This window comes from Pteropus alecto, unplaced genomic scaffold (genome assembly GCF_000325575.1).
Source record: "Pteropus alecto unplaced genomic scaffold, ASM32557v1 scaffold108, whole genome shotgun sequence".
NCBI classification, from domain to species: Eukaryota; Metazoa; Chordata; class Mammalia; order Chiroptera; family Pteropodidae; genus Pteropus; species Pteropus alecto.
In genome coordinates, this window is record NW_006441946.1 from 247,647 (window position 1) to 267,987 (window position 20,341).

General features: G+C 53.1%; 1 protein-coding gene and 1 pseudogene across 7 annotated transcripts in view; one reads left to right on the forward strand and one right to left on the reverse strand.

Annotated features, from left to right (window-relative positions):
• Nucleotides 1-20,341, reverse strand: part of DIP2C (disco interacting protein 2 homolog C) — a 204,834-nt gene that overhangs the window by 105,149 nt on the left and 79,344 nt on the right. The gene's annotated exons all lie outside the window — the stretch shown is intronic.
• On the forward strand, nucleotides 3,480-3,597 carry LOC112485442 (annotated as a pseudogene).

Here is a 20,341-nt window from a genome sequence, read left to right on the forward strand (position 1 = left end):
GGGGGTGCCGGGGGGTGGGGGAGGGAAGACCGGGGGGTTACTGTGTAACAGGCATAGAGTTTGTTTTATAGGATGAAATGAGTTATGGGGATGGACGGTGGTGACAGCACACAATGTGAATGTACTTAACTTAATACACTGAACCGAATACTTGAAAATGGTTAAGATGGCCATTTTATGTTTATGCTATGTGTACTGTACCACAACAAAGAGAGAGGGAAAAAATCCACCGTGCCTGTTAATTTTATTCACACTGAAACGCAGCACAGTTAGTCTGGACTCGCCACGCGGCTCTGCTGGCGGAAAACCGGGTGTCCGCTGCACAGCTGTCTTTGAGCTGGGGCTCTGCAGATGGACACTGGGTATGAACGGCGGACCACAGCTCAGGCAGAGTGACGCCGTGGGGTGCAGAGGGCTCTGTCCCACATCCTGGCCCTCACCCAGCTGACATCCAGCCTCGGAGTCCTCCACCCTCCCAGTCCTGGCACCAAACCCTGCTGAGGGACCCACAGCAGCAAGGCCCAGCCGCCCAGGAGGTCGGGAAGCACTGTGCTGACACCTCTGCATGAGGCGGGGGGGAGACGGCCATGTGCTCGGCTGCACAGCCTCAGCTGCGGGTGTCAGACATGACGGCCATGCGGCCTCTCACGCAGTGTGTACCGACACAACGTGGCTGCTCCCCCCTCACCACGACCTGCTTCCAAATGGACAGGAAACACAGACATGAACGTGGGCAACAGCTCCTGAGAGGCACGAGCTTCGCCTGTCACAGGATCCCCTTCATGAGAATGAATGGCAGGGCCTCGAAATCAGAGAAGCCGGGCCAGGACAGTGCAGCACATGGTCTCAGTGTCCTGTCAACACTCCCATCGGCAGGGACTGTCATTCATCACCGACGGACGGCGCATCCATGTCCCGGGCCAGAGCAGGGACTGACCCTGGCGCCTGACCCCAGCCCGCCCACAGCGCTCCCTCGGGCCTCCAGGCACGCATGCCGCCCACTTCAAACCTCGCTTCATCTAATTCCTCCTCACAGAGCGGGAGGCTCTTCTCCCAGAGGTGGCGGCAGTGATGGAGAAGGGGGACGGGGAACCCTACTAGAGCATAGTGTTTGTCCAAAGTCCAGTCCCTGTCGCAACAGGCCAGTGTCCGCGCTGTCTGCCCATTTGTCTCATGTTTTCCCCCTTAAGGACACAAAAGTAATTTCTCGACACAGACGGCCGACTGCGCCGTACTTTACTCGTGCTTAGGTCTGAGCAGCTGGCAGGCCTTCCAGAAAGGGGACGACAGGGAAAAGCAGGGAGGGTGCAGCTGGGGAGGGACGTGGACGGCGCGCTGGGTGGGAAGCGCACGAGAGGCCATCGCGGCTGCTTCCATTTCCCCCACTAACAAGGCTCACAGCCTGGGCCCTGTCACTTCACCGCCTGACTTAGAGCTTGTAGGATTTTCGTTGCTGTTATTCTAAACTGGTACGTCTCCTTGCTAGGGAGGGAAAGGGTTAACCGTATTTCTTTGCTAACAAACGATCCTTACCACCACTTGCTGCAGGGCAGGTTAGTGGGGTGACTCTGACACCCTCCCGTCACCAATGAGTCTCTGGTGAGTTATACTTCACTGTCACCAAAGCTTTGAAACTGATGCCAGGCCACTTGGTTCTTACCCTGAGAGACCCCGGTGGCCAAGGCTGGCACATCTGCCAGTCCTAGTGACAAAAACATGTAAATGAGAGCCCAGAAATTCCTGACCTGCTACTGTGGACAGTGTTTCATTCCATGGTGTGACTCTGCTTCCCGTGATTACATATGACATGTCACAGTGGATTAAAAGGTGTTAGAAGCTAGCGCATTTCTCAAATATCAAGCAGAGTGTGAGACGAGCTTATTAGGTTCTTGGTTATTTGCTATGGGCTGGATTCAAAATAGTCTTCGGACTCCTGGGGCGAGGATCTCCACTGGTGGGACTGTGCTGTATTTACAGAAGAATCACCAAATGCCCACTTCACAGCTTGTTCTCATCTGAACCTGAGGCCAAAGAAAAAGGAAAAGTAGCAGGGGCAGGGGCCTGACTCCAAGGCTGTCTGGGGCTGACCAGTGCGTTCGCGCAGGAGAGACAGGGCATGGCTGTGAGTTCAACACCATGGTAATAAATAAGCGAATTAACAGAATGAACAGCTTTCACTACACATGCACGGAAACGGCGCTGGATGTGCTGGAAACCAGCAAGAGCCGATCCCTCTGGAGCTGCCATCCAGGGGCTGCTGGCCCGTGAGCAGGCTCGGGGGCAGGCAGGCAGGTGCAGCGCCTGCCCACAGCAGACAGGCTGTCTTCACTGGGCAGAGCTGGGCCCAGGAACTGTGACAGTCGTGTGTAAGGAAGGCCTGGTCCCATGTGCTGTGTGAGAAAGCAGGCAGCGAGCAGGACCGCAGTCTGTGGCCTTCAGAGGCACAGAGGGTGCGTGGGACAAATGACTCTGGCCTTGACAGCAAAGCCTCAGCTGCCTACCAGTGTCAGCACAACGGAGTGTGTGGGAGGAAGTGGCAATCATGCGACAATCCTGATAACTACAGGGTCGCTGAAGTGTGTGGGCTCCAGGCCATGCAGGACCACAAGTGACAAATGCTGGGACAGGATTTGAAAATTAAGCTGTAATTAGCTATAATTCTGTAACTTATTTTCCAGACAAATTAAGTGAATGCAGAGTTCCCTGAAACCCCAAAAGGATCAACCTAAGACATGCAACTTAGAATGCAGGGTGCTACAAGTCATCCTAAATGCAGGGTGCTGCAAGTCATCCTCAACCTACATGATGAAATGCACATTTTAAACTGGAAGGAAGCCTGAGCCTCTAGTGTGTCTTCCTGCAGAAACGGGGTCTCTAGAAACATCTTGTCCAAGTGTCAGGCCCCCAAGTGCCTCCCAAGAGCCTGCTGCCACCGCTGCTGCAGACGCACAGCCTGTGAAGCCCTGAGAGCTGCCTCCTGAAGCCATCGCTGCCCAGCCCGGCCCTCTCTGGGGAGCCAAGTCCCCACCGTCACTGTCAAGGGCGGCGGCCCAGACACCACCTCTAGGCCCAGGCACGCAAACTGCCACTGTGTTTCCACCAGCTAACAAGTCAAAATAGCCTTTTTATGTTGAGCAACCAAAACAGTCAGGTTTGTTCCCTCCTAAAAGATCCCCTGGTCTCGCGCACCCGGAACTGGTATCTCTTAACTTAAACTCCGGAGTTCTGGGTCTGCCCACACAAACTGCACCGTGTGAGCCTCTGCCGGCTCTTATGGCACGTAGAGATTTGTCTGATTCTGTCAGTATCTAAAAAGGGGTCAGAACCAACCCCTCCTTCACAGGTTCTAGTGGTAAATGCAGTAAAACCCCATGACAGCTAAGAAGAGGGAGCAGTTTAGAAGGGCAGTGCAATAAAAGAAATGTAGTAAAATTCTAATGCTTAAATTGCATCATCAGAAAGTTTAAGAAGCTATTTTGGTCTACGGCCATGCCACCCGGAATGCACCCAATCCCGTATGATCTCGAAGCTAAGCAGGGTCGGGCCTGGTGAGTACTTGGATGGGAGGCCGCCTGGGAAGACCAGGCGCTGTAGGTGTTAAAATAAATAAATAAAAATAAAAATAAGGGATTGTAAGCTGACAAGGTCCTTGCACTCTGTGAGGTCAACCAAGGGTTGCCTTGCCTAAAAAAATAAATGAAAAATAAATAAATAAATTTGATGCTCAAGGAACTAGATATCTAGAGTTGTACTATCCAGTATGGTGGCCACTGACCGCATAGGGCTATTGAGCTTTAGAAATGTGGCTAGTCTGAAGTGAGATATGCTATAATGTAAAAAACACATTGGATTTTGAACACTTCATAGGAAGAAAAGAATGATTATATTTCATTGGGTTTTCATATTGGTTATAAGTTGAAATGATAATATTTTAGATGTATTAGGTTAAAAATGTACTATTTCACCTATTTTTTTCACTTTTTAAAACATAGCTACTAGAAACTTTAAAGTTACGTATGAAAAAAAAAAAAAAAAAAAGCAGCAGCAGCTATTTTGTATCTTACCTAAGCACTGGCTGCGACAGTGACTACAGGCAACGTCACCAGATTCCACAAGGCCAGGCCTCTCCCCTGTGAGACCCCAGAGGCATCGGGGGAGTCGAGGCTGCAGCCGGCCACATACTTGGGATTAAAGAAAGGAAGTGGGCAAGTCCTTCAAAACAGCTGATCCTTTCCAGGAGGGGAGCCAGCCTGGCAAAATACTGCTCGCGCCATGTGTCAGCAGACGTTCCCTTTTGCCCAGGTCCAGAAAGTGACAAAACTGCTGCACTGGAGAAGTCCAGAGAAAGCGAGGGCGTGATGCACTATGATCACGGTTTGAACCCTTTCTAACAGTCAGCACGTCACGAAGTGCAAACTCGCTTCTTCAGTGACCAATAATGAAGCAGGGGAGACTGTGATGATGACATGCTGAGGAGATGGCAGTCACCTTCCCTAGGACCATTCTCCTCTCCTGTGAGTGACAGAAACCTCAGACGCTCGCTGGGCACGTGCCTCCCACAGACTCAACAAGTGGGCGAGGCCACATGATCAGGAGTGAGCCAAGGGGATGTGAGAACTGGCAGGCACAGGTCTGACCTCTGGCGTCCGCCCTTCATGGGGACGGGCACCACCTAGCCCTTCCTCTTCCTCTCTTTCCTGCTGTGACTGCTTAATGTTGCTGAATAACACATTTAAAAATTGTTAAAATAGTAAATTTTGTTATGTAAATTGTACCACAATAAAAGTTTTAAAGTAAAAACCCATCTATAATTACTGTTTCCAATTTCTTGCATCCTGTAAGATGCATTTACTTTTGGAAATATTTGCTTCCAATATGAAAGATGAATAGAAGAATTGTGGTCTCCAAAATACAGGTAAAATCTTTTAAGGTATTTTAAGTGTGACTAGAAAGCAAAGGGTTGTTAGACACAGGCAGGAGACACAGGACAAGTACACAGTAGGCACAGCGTGACTGTGAGACAGGAAGGGCTAGACGAGGCCAGCACTGGGACACACGTGCACACACAGCCATCAGCACTCAGGAGGCCCCACTGGTCCCAGGTGTGCTCTGTCCAGGAAGCACTAAAACACCTGTGGCTGTTCATTAGGCTAACTGGTAAGCACAGCTGGGGCCAGGTGTGCAGGGCCCTGAGACCCAACTGCTCAAAGACAGGACAAAAACCACACCAAAGCCTGGGATCCAAGCAGAGAGCTGCTGAGGGCACCCACCCCAGGCGCGTGAGCCTGGCCATATCTGGCGCTCTCTCACTGGGTGCGCCATGCTGGTGAGAAATGGGGGGCTGGCACACTGAGTCTCATCTGTGCTCCTGGAAGGGAGCTACCCCAGAAGCCTCCGCCTGGGCTTCCTCTACCCACCTGCCAGCCCACAGAGGCCCCTCATGTGGCCACCCTCGAGTTCGAGTCTGTCCAGGCCCAGCTACAAGCTCCAGAGCCGTGTTCAAACTGCACCCCTGCCACTTCCCACCTCTGTGACCTCTGTGACAACAGTGAACCTGACTCTAAGGAGCATTGTCAGAACTGTGATGCACGGTTCTCTGTCTAGGACCCGTGTCCCCAGCATTGTGCGTGTCCCCCTTCCTTCTCCTGGGGGAACAAGGTGCACAGCAGCCAGCTGCCAGGTCCCTCCTCCCAACCCTGGAAAAGCAACCTCACAGCAGGAGGCAGCGCGGGCCCCCACCACATGGCCCGCTGGGGTCCCGGGGCACGGCCATCACTCCCAGCCCCACCGCCAACCTCCGGACTCAAGAAACACAAAGAAATTTTAATTAAGGTGGTGAAAAATTACTGAAAACGCTGCAAAGCCAAGGAACATTTTCCAAACAACCAGACTGGAGTGTGGGGTGTTCGAACCCTGTCCTCCACAGAACAGAAAATCAAACACTGATATTTCTTAAATTACCATTTTCCTGCAAACTGTTTAAACAGCATTGTGAGTTTCCAGGTTAAACACATTACAGTCGAAATAAGGGTGTGTCCATATTTCCAAGAAAGAAAAACTAATTCTCAGTCCCACAAAATCCTGAGAAAATGTGTGCCGGCGTTCAGCCCGTTTAGAGGAAGAGGCGCTGTCTGACAAGGCTGCCCCAAGGGCCTTCATCACCAGCCACAGCTGAACGTGACACACTCGCACCGTTCACACGCGCGGTCAGGGACAGACCTGAAAGGGACGCCCGCGCACGGAGGGCCGAGTCAAGAAGTGAACGTCCTACCAGCGCGAGAGCTTCCAGAGCCACCGTCGCTCTCTCACCAACAGAAGAGGCACCAGGCACCAGGCAGGAAACCACGTGAACGGGGCTGTCCCGGGAAAGCCGCGGTCCCCTGGCTGCCATGGCCCCGCGGGGCTGGTTGCAGCCAGGTTTGGAAGGGTCCCGAAAGGAGCCCCGGCTCCGGGACCCAGAGGCCGTCTTCCCCCGGGGACGCGGGGGCACGTGTTTGCCCGCCCCTCTGCAGGGCAGCATGCGAGCTCCCGCCCATGCCGCACGCCCCACGCCGCACGCGCACCACCGCGGAGGACGTACCTAACCGCGGACAGGCAGCACCTGCGGGGTCGCGAGAGGCGGCCCACGGCTCCAGAGGCAGCCAACCGCCTCCCCACGGGTTTCTCGGGAACCCCGCCTGCACACGGGCTTCCGCCGGCCTGCGCCCTTCCCGAGCGCACATCCGTGCAGGTCCTGGCCCCGACTTCCGAGGCGAGGGCGCGCCGTGGGCCTGGAGATGGGCAACCCCGCTGGGGACCTTGCGGGAAAGGCCTGGAGGATTAAGTGTGCCCACTCTCGTCATGGAGAAGGAACTGGTGCACTGTGACTGCCTTTCCTGCCCTTCTGCTGAGACCACCTGCGAAAAAGACGTCTTTTTCAGCGTGCTCAGGTCCCGTGTCCTCTTCCTTCTGTAAGAACTGCAGGGAGTGGGCACGGGAGGTGGAACTCAGCGATCCAGGCCAGAACACCCCGCGGCTGCTGCGTCTAACAGGCCCATGTCCACAGTTTAAGGTCCCATGAAGGTGGAGAGAGTTTCATGATTTTTCAGACATGAGTTACCTGATAACAAGTTTTAGAAGCCGTATCTTTCACATTCTAAAGTATCAACACTGGCAAAGATGTTTACTTAATTTTTTTTAATCGAAACAATTTACACCTCCCCACCCCTAAGTCCCTCTTTTTAAAGTGTACATTTCAGTGGTTTTCAGGATATTCTTGATGAGCTACTTCGTTACAAATCTCCAAGACAAAATAGCAGGCTTCCCCTATCTGCTTCGGTGTCAGTCTGTCACGATGTGTGCACTTGTGGCTGAAGTGTAGGAAGACGGTCCCACCTCATGCTGATATAGTTAGAAGAGGAAGAAACATTTTAATGGATTTTCAGATACTTTTTGGTATTCTTGGATGCTACATCTAATTGAATAACTAACTGCTGGAATTTCCTTAAAGTTGTTCAGAGTCTGGAATCTGAAATCTCAGTGAACCTTTCACGCTCCGTCCCTTTTAAATCTATTGGTCATTGGCGTGGCTCCTGCAGCAGCGTGATGGCATCGCCACGCTTCGGCCATTTAGGAAACGCCCGCTCACTGAGTTATACACATCTTTCAAATGCTGTCAGTTCAGCACGTTGCATCCGAAACATCACACCTGTTGGAAACTGTTGGTCACATCAGAAATGGTGGTAGAACGAGACTTCCAAAATTTTATGTTCTCTTAAAAGCTCCAGTTTTATCACTGGAGACAAATAATGTAAGTTACCTTCCTTGAAAGAGTCAAACTGTTCATTCTGAGAAAACATCGCAGCTACCTGAGTGTGCAGCCACAGCCTGCAAGTTGCCCCTTACAGAGGCGGCTGATCCTCGGGAGTGGCAGGTCCAGCCCATCGCAGAGCTGCCCCTTGAGACGTGTGCACCCTTCGGCGTGTGTCACAGCCTTATGCACTTTCCATCTCGTCATCAGAATGCTGAAGAGACGTGCTACCTGAGTGTTAAGATTTAATGAAACTAAACCTTACTGTTTCATCACATGCATTTCCAAGTGAATCTGGCCTTTTTCCTGCTGTGAATATGTGAAGGCAGAGACCGCAGTAACAAGCAGCACAGGGCGGTGCCACTACCTCGATTCGGCAAGACGCCCACAGCTTGCCCACCTGTGCTTCCAGATCACCAGTGTAAACATCCGCACAGGGACAAACACAAGTAACATCTTACAATTATTGCACTTTTACAATGTCGTGGATCCTCCGAAAGGGTCCGGGACATACTTTGGGGACCGCTGTCTAATGCAAGTGCCATCAGCCCACAATGGCGGGGCCGGGAAAGGAGACACAGCGTAAGTGCTAGCCCCAAACTTCAGCGTTGCCCCTTTCGGCTCAGTGACATGTGGGGACAACCGTTTGTAAAACTGAGAACTATTTTTTTTTTTTTACTTTTATATCCAGACTTATTCAAAATCGTAAACCACCGAGAACTCAGAAGTCAACCAGAGAAAAGGCCAGTGCAGGCCACACAGGCCCCTCTGATCCATGGCTGCCGAGACGGGAGCTAAGACCGACTCGTGACTTACCAACAAGGAATGATTTAATCTAGGAATAAAGTTGCCATCACCAAGAGTCCCAAGGGAGTTATGTACTTGTTTTTGGGCCAAAGCACCAGCTACACTGCACTAGTTACAAACGTATAAAACCTACTCATCACTCCTATCCCTGAGCCTACCAAGACTCATTAGCTTAACTTCCAAATTCCGTTCTCAAAGTTATTTTTACTTTGATTAATAAGCTTTCATTAAATCAGACCGGTGCTAACCTCAAACCCCATTACAGTGTCACATGACCTGGGTCCATCAGGACTAATCAACCAATGAGAATGGAGCACCTCTAATTCCAGGGGATCCAACAGGACTCAGTCTGTTTCTTGCTCCCCCGGATAACCCTGGGTGGCCTAAGCCCCACCCAGCCCACCATCCCCAGGCGAGTCCTTAGCCTGTGGTCTCAGTCAGCTGCTAGGGCTCAGGCCAACGAGGGAAGCAGGCGCCCACATGTTAAAAGCTCCTGAGCAGCAAACACCGCCCCCTCCCCCCATCAACCACATCTGTCCTGGGACCACAGGAGGCGGGACGGGACAAGGCTGTTTTGTGGCTGGACAACAGCTGCCCAGTGAACGTCACCGTTCTTGTCCTGAGGAGGAAGTACTGCTGGGGGCACATGAACTGCCTCCGCTGGTACTCGGCACTGTGCACAGGCACCCTGTCCCCCACGACCTGTGAGAGAGCAGGCCTTACACGTCTCGCCACGTTGTCGGGGTGGAAACGAGCGCCAGGGAGTGCAGGATGACCGTCTGTTCCTCCAGCAGGCTCTGAGAAGCACTTTTTGAAGTTAGAAATATCTCACACGCATGCTACATAAAACATGTGTATGTGACACACGTGAAATCAGGCAAACTGACACGACTCTCTCTTCTGTAGGGAGCCAGTGGCCGCGAGTCCTCCCCACCCCCGTCCCTCCTTCCCCACCCCAATTCCCTAATGAACCCCACATCTCATACCTGCCAGCCTGCTTATGCAGCTCCCTGTGGGAACACCTGTCTGTCACATCCACCAGCAGACAACTTGTTCTACCTTCAAACTCACTCCCTGCGCGAAGCCTCTCCCTCCGCAGAGCTGTCACCTTATCGCAAGTCTGTGGCATGCTTTGCAACTGGAACTTACAAAGTGCTCTCACGCCTGCTCCCGCTGTGACCACCCCCCACCCACTCCACCCGTTGCTCCATGACCCTGCTCCCCACGGAGAGTGCCCGCAGGCCAGGACAGCAGGGAAGGCCGGAGGAAGCGTGTCTGCTTCCAGACGTGATGTCCGGTGACACATCTGGGTTCGGGGACCCTGCCTGAGCTCACGCTTCCAGGGCACACACAGAAAAGGGCTGTCGGGTGAGTGTCTGAGGGTGGCTTTCAGGACAGAAGAGTCCCCGAACACCCGGACTACGGATGGCCGCACCACACAGACTTGGGGACTGCACAGGCATGACTTACGGGTGGTGATTTAACTAAAACGTTACACCCAACATGGTATAACGTGTGCGCTGAAAGCACAGGACAAACAGCACTTCAGGACCTAAGGACAGCACACGGGCAGGAGGAACACAGCAGCTCACTCACGCCCCCAAAATGGGGGCCAAGGAAAGTCATTTAGCTTAGAAAGAGAAGTCCGCACAGTTTGTGTGTCCGATCTCCACCTAGCCATGAATGGGGAAAAAAGGGTGGAAATTCTACGTCTTCAACAGAGTTAGAACCAACAACTCTTCCCACATGCTTTCTTCTCGACAGAAACCCGACACTCATCAAGGACCTATGAGCAATCCTCACACGAGAAGTCCATCTCTGTCAAACCACGTCATTCTGTAAGTGTGTACAAAGGATTCTTCATTACTGCCCCCACCCCCACAAGCCGTCTTAGACTTTTCCTCCTCACCCCTCCCCCGGGAAATGTGGTCACCAGATGTCTGTGCACCCAGTCATGTTCTGGTGCCCTCTGGAGGAGCACAGGCCGGTATCGACCTCAGACCCCCAGGACAAGTTGCCCTGTGGAGGATACAGGACACAGGCATGAGCAAAGGCCCTGCCTAAAAACTGGACGATCTGTGCTGGGAGGCAGGCAAGACACAGCACGTGGAAAAGACGCAAGCAGACAGCTTCAACGGCACCCACAGCAGCAGAGGCAAGGCCGTCTGTGCCGCCTGCCATCCAAGGCCAGTACCTGTCCCAAGACACAGCTTGCTAGCGGATGTCACTTTTCAATCTGTTCCTCTGTCTTGCCCTGAGGCTCAAGCCAATGAGGATTTGCCCACTAAACTAAATGTCTGAGAATGACAGATCACTGGCACGCACTACCCATGGGCAGACACTAACTAATAAGCTGCTTGAAAAAGGAGTGCGCATCATCAGACTTGATGCTGTGCCACTACCCACACAAAGGGTGTGCCTTCCAGAGTCGTGCTGTTGCACTCGGTAGCCACCGGGTGACATGCAGCCATTGAAATCAACGAAAATCGGACAAGAGTCAGAGTCTGGTTCCACCCCGCTGCTGCAGGGGCACAGCTCAGAGCCGCAGCGTCTCCATGCTGCAGAGCGCCCTGCGGAATGGTGCTGTCCCACGGCCTGTGTGCTGAAGCTACTAGTATTATGTTTCCTGTAGAAGTCACCTCCTCCCCCACTTGTCCCAACAATCGGGTCTGCACTGACTTTGTCTCCTGAAGGTCTTTGTTCTTCCTTCGTAACGATCATCTGCGGAAAATCTTCACTCCCATCCCAGCAAAAGGGCAGCAGAAACAAAATCAAATCCTAGCTCTTCCCCTATAATGTTTTTAAATCCCCTTAAAGTTCAGGGTAATTGCCAGAGTAGCAATAAGCAAACATCCGCAGGACATCTGGCGACAAGAGGGGAAGATGACACAGGTCCTGGCCTCAGACTTAGCCACAGCTTCCCCAACCCATGGGGAGCAACAGTCAGGGCTCAGGTGCCACCCTCCCTCTGCCCCACAGACCTACGCGCACCCGCCCATCTTCTTCGACACCCACGCCACCACCAGCGTGGCCACCATGGGGCTCCACCAGGAGTCAGGGCTCCAATCTACACTCAGCTGGTTCTGGCCTCATTCCTGCAGCAAGCCCAGCTCCGTGAGGAGGTGCCCAGTTCCTCCACAACAGTTTGTAAGGGAAGAAGGCCTTGGCTCTGGACCCCATGCTGGGAGCTCCTGCTTCCTGTGGGGCTGAACCAGGCCCAGTACCAACACAGGCTCAGCTTCAGGAAACCCTCCCACCTCCCAGAGAGACAACTCGCAGACTCAAAAGTGGTCATCCCGACACGCATCCACCTGAGCCCGGGCCGCATGATGAAGGGAAGCCGAGCCTCAGCAGAGTACCTGCTGCCGCCTTTCAAGCTTTCCCAGGACATCCCAAATGTCACTGAGTTCCGTCCCCACCGACCAGGAGAACCTTCAGGAAAACATGCGCATGCCTTTTGCGTGGGCCGCAGAGAGGAGTCTGTAGACATTCACCATGCAACACAATCCCAGTAACGACTGTGGTCCTGACACTGTCCAGCCACCCACCCTCTGTCCTGTGACAGGGCCGAGCATGAACAGGGACCAGCTCACGCAGGGGCAGAGCCCGGCCCACCGCTCTCTCAGGGGTGCCCGGGGGAGCAGCTCCAGGATCGGGTCCCTCTCACTAGACCAACAGATGACATGCAGTCACCACACCAGATGCGAGGGTGACGGCCCCGGGACACCTGCCCTCCCTGTGCCCCCAGAAAGGGCGTCCCCTTCCAGATCCCTCAAAACTGCTGCTGAGCTGCTTCTGCCCAAGGACAGGCGCACGAAGGGACTAAGGGCAGGGCCTCTCACGTCCTCAGAGAACGGCCGCTCTGCATCTTTGGTGACCCTGGTTCAGTTGCTATGGCAACATACATGCTGTCACTGTCAATGGCAGCTGTATAAAGACCAAGAACGATAACTTATTTTTGAGATTTACTCTCCGTACTTTCTATTTAGTGTTTAGAAAGAACGCATCGTGACGTTTTAGTAGAAAAAAAAATTTTCTACATCTGTCACATCGAGGTAGTAGAAATTTAGCTGGGATTTTAATAGAATCTGTGCAGAGGAACAGATGGCACTATTTTAGGAACAATGTTTGCTGGCTTTTTAGAAACATAGTAAACTCACTGCCAAGTAAAAGGATTGTTTATGCATTTTCTTTCAAAATGCAGGAGAAAGTCCTTCCTGATTATTCTGATATATTAAGTATGCAAGCATTTTGATATACTAATATTAACTATTCAAAAATAAATAACATTTGAATTACTTCATTCCTTAAATACGACTTTGAAAGAGGTTAAAACGTATCCCGAATCAGTCCGGGTCTAGCTGGTCTGTGTGACATGAACAGAGGTCTTGGGGACGTTGTGCAGAAGTGTCTGCAGATCAGGCCTCTGTGTACTGCGGTCACAGTGGAAGCCCACGTTTGCTGCTTATCAACAGCATCTGCCTCCGACACAGAGCAAGGACCACTTTCAGGCAAAGGACTCCGTGCTACTGAAAGGCCTTCCCACCATGGTCCTTGGCCCCAACCACTTGAGCCAGGGGCACGTGAAGGCCTGCTCGGGTCTCCGTCCCGAGAACACCCCTGCCCCGGCTACCAAAGCCGGTCTGAGGGCTGCAGGCTGGGCACCGGGAGCCAGCAACTGCTGCCCTTCCTGTTCCTCTGTCCTGCTCCCGGTTCCTCGTGGCGGTCACGCAGTGCCGGCTCAGTCCCCATGAGGCCCCGGCAGGAACAGTCTGCGAAGCAGTGCCTGGTGCATTCACGGCGACTCTGACGCTCAAATCTGCAGGAACGGCACCACGCAGGCACTAAGGTTTCCTCCAGGACTTGTTCGGTGAGCCCCAAACCACTCACGTCAGCAGTCCAGCTCCTCCCTCACCTGTGCCGAGCCCCTGTTTATCTGGAGGACTACGCAGGCTCAGGGGGTGGCAAACTGCATCTGTCTCCCTCCTGCTGTGCTACACACGCACATGAAGGAGGGTCCCTTGATGACACACACTGAAGAGGCACAGGTGATGAGTAGGACCGGTCCACAGCTTCGAGAAACACGAACACAGAAAACGCTCGCACACCTGTCACTACAACTCTCCCCCCGTTTATCTGGAGGACTATGCAGGCTCAGGGGGTGGCAAACTGCATCTGTCTCCCTCCTGCTGTGCTACACACGCACATGAAGGAGGGTCCCTTGATGACACACACTGAAGAGGCACAGGTGATGAGTAGGACCGGTCCACAGCTTCGAGAAACACGAACACAGAAAACGCTCGCACACCTGTCACTACAACACAGCGGGGAAGGCAGAGGACCCGACAGGGGTGTTTATGAGGAGTTCTGAGGTGAGGCAAGAGCCCCCGTCATCTGTGGCTGGTAAGAAGAGCTTCTTGAAGAAAGTGACACCCACAGTGACGCCTGCTCTTTGCTGTTTAGATTTCGGTCTGATCGATGCTGGGCGATTTCTGTGACACGCGTCACTGTTAGGCGACAATGAGTTCTACAGTAACTTAATGCCTCACGCCATCTGCGAGTGGCTCTGGGGACGACATACACTGACTTCCATCTTGTTAGTCGCTTTTGTGACCCCACCTCCAACTCCTCCTAGAGGTTCCCATGTCCCAGTGCCCCGGCCGCCCAGGCGACCACCCTCAGGACAGAGCCCCCTGCCCCCGGCTCGCTGGCTGCTTCCACCTCCATGAAGTCAAGAAGCAGAGCTCGGTGCCCGGCCCAGGCATGGCGCCGCCCACAAGTGAGCACCCGGTGTTTGTGCTCAGCGCCCAGACGCACACCCGTGCCAGCCTCTCCCTTCTCCACACTGCATCCAGATCACGTCGAAGCCCAGTGAAAATGTGTCCAGGCTCACTTCTACTTTGATGTGATGTCCCAGCGCCCAGATGGCCCCGTGACCCCGCCCCACACTCTTGCACAGCCCCCTCCATCCGTAGTGTCAAGGATGGCTGGTGTGACCAGCAGCAAATAGCAGGAGTGATGGTGTGTGACTCCCAAGAGCACATAACAAAACACTCTCTCTTATGTCACCAGCTGCCTGTGCCGAGGGCTCCTGCCAATAGCCGCGTCCACCCTGGAGGTGCCACCCACAGCCACAGTCGAGCCTTCAGGTGAGTGCAGCCCTAGTGGCATCTTGACCCCAAGGAGAGACGCTGAGCCAGCACCGTCAGCTGCCCCTGAACCGCGAATGTAGAAACTGTGCTGATGAATGCTGGTTGATGAGGCCACAAAGTAGTGGGGAGAGCTGCGAGCAGCGGGAGGCAGTGACACACGGCCACTGGGCGTGCACGGCTGTCTCTGCTGACCTCCCCAGCCCCACTAGAGCCACGCGCCAGAGACCCTGCACTCCTCAGAGCGGCGGCCACCAACCCTTTCCACGGAATAGTTTTAAAATGAGAAAATGCTCACGATCTAACATCCAGTGGAAAACAGCAGCAGGCAGCGTACCTCACACGATCCAGCGTGGGCGGTACACACAGGTGTGCGTGCGTGCGAGTGCGCCGTCACCGACTGCTGACAGCTGTGCTGGGCCCCCACACACCGTGATGCATGCAGCCGGCCACTTGCCTCTGGGGGCCCTGGATACTCTCAAACAGAGGCTGTGCCACCCCCCATCACGTTTCCAGTACTCAGTGGAGACTGACGATAAAAACGCATTAAACCGAGGCTTGCCCATGGATAAACTCGAAAAACTGTTATTCAACACGGTTCTGGCATTTTTATGAGAGAGTTTACAGTCAAGTGCGTCCGTCATCTGTTCTGTAGTGACTCTCGGCGTTTAGCAGAAGACAGGCCAAAAGCTACAACAGGCTCCAGCCAAGAGACCCGAACCACCAGCGCTGGGACAGGAGGCGCCCAGCTCGGGGGCTGTGTGCAGTGTTAACGGTGATCGCGTCTGCACGTTTGCCTTCTGAACTTTAGTGAAATAAAAACCAAGGCAGGAGTAACTCACATTCTATTTCAATTCTCTGTATTTCTGTGGCAACCCGGCCCCATTCCCTCTGGTTTCTTGGCCAAAGGTTAAAAAGGGCCGGCTGGAGAGTGTCAAAGTCAGCCCTCTGTTATGGTGTGAGGGGGACAGGGCCAGGGCAGGGGGAAGCCAGAGGTGCGGGTAGAGTGGGACACTCCCTAGGGGCACTGGCGTCTCCGCTCCACCATGACAACTGGCAGGTGGCATCACGGCGTGGAAGTATTATCACTGTGTTGATTCGTGACAGAAGTAACAGAAGTGTGGAGAGAGAGGAGGTGAGGTGCCGGCTGCTTCTCAGATGCGGTGGCCCCTCATTCACTCTGTCCCCAACGCGGTTTTCTATCAACTGTAGAGGCCGTGCGTCTTGCTGCCAGACCCAACGAGCTCACATCTGAGAAGGCGGAGCCAGTGCCATGCAGTCACTGCACTCACCTCACAGCAGGAGTTCCTGTCCTTTGTTTTCTCGATAAAGAGACAGGTTCAGAGACAAGTTCCCAAAAGCCGGAGGCCCCCCCTCCTTCATCTTCCCTGGCAGTGAGACCTATGCCATCTGCATAAGTAATTCAACTAGTTATGCCTCTCAGACTTTAGATATTCAATCCCCAAATCTAAAAATCTCTAGTTACTCAGAAACATCTAAAGGAAGACACAAGTATACACATGACCATAAACTACCAAACTAACTGCAGTGCCGATCTGCATGACTTTGTACTATTCTTGGTTATATTTTCAAGGACTTGAACTGCTCTGTCCTTAGAAACTCAATTTTTGTCCAAAGAGATTTGGGCCCCTCTACCAAGGGCCACGCTGCCAGGGGCGAGCAGTGCGGGGCTGCGGGCGGCGGGTCCACAGGGGGCTCTGTGTTGGCACCTGAGCAGCAACGTGACAGTAGGAGAGGAAGGGACACCAGATCCATGTCGTTACGCCCAACAATCTGCCAACATGCAAACAAAGGACCAGGCACCGGGTAGGAGTAAAGCAGGAAAAGGAATCTTTCTTGCTCTCTCTGAAAGCAAGGCACCGTCATCACTGGACCTCCCACCAACCAGGTCCATCAACTGGCTGTCTGTGTCCACCCCCCAGGGCCAGACCAAGGGGCATGGCAGTTTCCCTTCCAAATTACGAATGTGCTCAGTCAAGTGTGAAATGCTGCCCTGGACCTGCCTGACAGTGGGACTTAAAGACCTGAAGGTGTAAGGAACGACAGCATGTAAATTAAACCACCTGTCCTGCTGGACGAATAATAGGAAATGACAAATGTTAATTTCAAGAAATAAATTAGTTGTTCCATGCGGTTTTCAAGAGAATCTCATTCTCTCTTTAGAAAATTGGGGTAAACTATTAATATTTTCTGAAATGACCCTTATGCAAACTGCTTTTTATTTATATCTAATTCCAACAAGTTCTCAGTATTTGGCTGGGCTATTTACAGAAACACGTTTTGAGTGTTTCCTCCCCATGTCCTTTACAGAGGGTCTGTCTCTAAGGCCGTTTGTCCCACGAAACACAGTGTTTCCCATCTTTCCGTCAATTACATTATTCCAAAAGTGAGTGCTCCACACACACACACATACACAAAGACACACACTTAGAAATACCCTCTCGTCATTGGTCACGCCGACGAGCCCCCTGAAACAGGACAGCCTAAGACGAACAAAGCCTGAGCTTGCATGGTTGGTGGTTCTGGAAAGCCAGCAGCAGTTCCTTCTATTCCCAAACAACCACGTCATTCATTGGTTCACCTGTAAGTACCTGTCGGACACCCTGTGAGTCTGGCAGAGTTTGCGGGGCAGAGGGGCGAGCTCTGATGGTTGGTGGTTGTTGTAAGCCAGCAGCAGTTCCTTCTATTCCCAAACAACCACGTCATTCATTGGTTCACCTGTAAGTACCTGTCGGACACCCTGTGAGTCTGGCAGAGTTTGCGGGGCAGAGGGGCGAGCTCTGAGGTCGGAAGGAGGGGCGGAAGGGGAGGATGGCAGCAGACAGGAAGAGTCGCGGTGGCTGGTGTGCTGGGGGTCTGCCTGCGGTTAGTAGTCCAAGGACTCTCAGAGTTGCCAAGTTTTCATGAAAAATGCCCCAGGATTCAGACGAGGGACAGAAGTGGTACACACGTCACGGTGTGAGGCTGGTACAAGCCAGCACACAACCATCAGGCTGTCACCGGACCATCACGGGACTCTCCCGTCACTGTCTAAGGAAAGGTCACTATCTTCAACACAAGTCCAGTACCTGAGGGTGGGTTCCTGATGAGGTGTGTGGAAGTCAGCGTTTCGGAAGTCGATGTTTTGTCAGTGCTTATCTGGATGACAAGGAGTTGGTGACCCTGTCCCCAGCTCTGAAACGACGTAACATTTCTCTACCAACACAGGGTGCCTTCCAGAGAAAGCATCTCAGAACAAAGAATTCCACTAGAATGCAAAGGTAAGCCCTACGTTTTTCTGTTTCCGGTAAACGTTATTTTTCTAAGTTAACTGAGGCAACACTGGAACAAAATTATGAAAAATGCCAATCCACTAGCCAGTGAACAGTCTATGCCGTCTCATCAGTGACGTGACGGGAAGAACTCGGAGGAGGGGACAGAAGCCCCGCTCTGCCGGAGCCTTCGCGTGGCTCTGAAAGGGTCCCCTTCTGTCTGATTTCCTCCTCGGAGGAAGGAGAGTGAAGTAGGGACCAGACCAGCGATTTCCAATTGAGTCTGAAAGAGACTTTTGAGACTTTGAAAGTATAAAAAGAACTGTATATGTTCATCTATGTGACCACACAAACGAATGAAAATGCAAATTTCTCCTTTTCGTTAGAATTACCATCAACTTGCTATAGTATAGTAGCACTGGCTACGTTTCATGCTAAAGGAAGTTCTGAGGCAGCTATGTGTCTTAATGATTTTAATAAGGAGACGAATGTTGGGCATTTGGTCCTGGACCAAGACACGGAGCTGATGTGTCACCAGGAGAAGAGCTGGGCCTACAGTGGTAGTCTCCATGGGGGACCACAGGGGAAGGAGAGGGAGAGAGCGGTAAGCCCAAAGCAAGCACCCCGGCTCCTCTCGAAGGCCATCGGCACCAAGGGCAGACCGTGCCACTCCAAAACACAACTGCAGGGCTTCAGGACACGTCACTCCAAAGCACAAATGCAGAGGTTCAAGACACACCACACCAAGATGTACCAGTTGGGTGTACAACGACTTAGAGCGGAAGGCCTCTGAAAAACAGCAGACGCGGGGAGAGGCTTTCCCAGAACTGCCCTCATCTGCCAAAACACAGATCCTGCAGAAGGATCTCAAGAGAATCTGGGGTGTCACCCACCAGGAGGACTGACAGTTGTGGCCCGCCCGGCTCCTGACAGGAGAGGCAGCTAGACGTGGGACACCACACCCAGACTGCCAAACTGTCACCCCTCCTGGCTGTTCTCCTGAGGATACACCATTTCTGCTAAGCCACTGACTCCTGCTGCCTGCACCACAGGGTGGGCCTGAGGCTGAGCGCCCAGCCACCCCACGGAGCAGCCCACACCCCCCACCCCCCGCCCCCGGCGTCTCCCAGCTGCATAGGAGGCACATGTGTCAACAAACTCCTGTTTGTTTTCTCTTGCTAATCTGTCTTTTATTACGGGGGTCTCAGCTAAAAACTCAGAAGGATTGCGGGTAAATTACTTTCCTTCTCCTACCACATCAGCCATAGGATTTTTTTTTAATTCAAGAAGAATATGTTAGCCCAAAACAAATGCTGCTACCCCGCGGCCCCGCACCCGTACCGCCTCCACACAGCAGCTTAGCTGGCGTCATTCTTCGAGCTGACAACAAAAACAACAAACCTTATACCGGCCCTGAGCATGTGCCAGCGGCCAGAAAGCCAAGATTCCCCTTTGCAGTTTGGGGACAGTGCTGATGGGAAAGCCTGCAACCAAGGTGAACCCAGACCACCACTCCGCCCCACCCCCGTGTCCCTGCAGCGCCATCGTGTTCAGCTCTGGGGCTCCCTCACAACCCCAAGGGACGGCGACAGGGCAGTGAGTGCAGCCGGGTCCTTGTGAGAGTCAGGAGCCGGGCGGGCCACGTGGGAGTCACAGCCAGGAAACAGCCACTCACTGAACCCATCAGTCCGTGAACCTGAGTCAGAAAACTGGACACTGTCATTGCAGCCCTCGGCCCAACGGTCTCCCCTCGTCCCACCCAGCACCCACGACTGCCACTGAGCCCGACGGGGTTTCCCTGAGAATCAAGACAATGGTGATTTTAGAAGCCAGCAGTCACAAATAAAAAGAGCCATACAAACCACGCACCACTGAGCCCCTACTGTACACACAGCACAGGCAGGGGCCTCTCTACGACCACCGTCTGTGGAGGAAGGACACACAGAGGGAAGGCTACGACAGGGCAGGAGGTCAGAAGAGGCAGGGGGCCTGGAGGACAGAGTGAACCAGGGCTTGGTGGCTGGAACTGGAAGCAAACAGAAACAAAACCCGCAGTGACATGTGAGCCCTGTACATGCTGATCTTTAAAGGAGAAGACCTCACTGTTAATTAAGAGTCTGTCAAGATCCAGGTCCCGGAGCCACCTGACATATCAGCATGTCCTTCTCAGATGTCCTTCGCCCTGGCAGGGAGCCCTCCATCAGTCTCACTGAAGACATCCCATCGTTTCCTTGGAAACGCCACTGGTTCTCAGGCTGGCCTCAGAGCACACTTTCCGCCTTGCTGTAAACTCAGTAATTAACATGCTTGAGAACCACTGACTT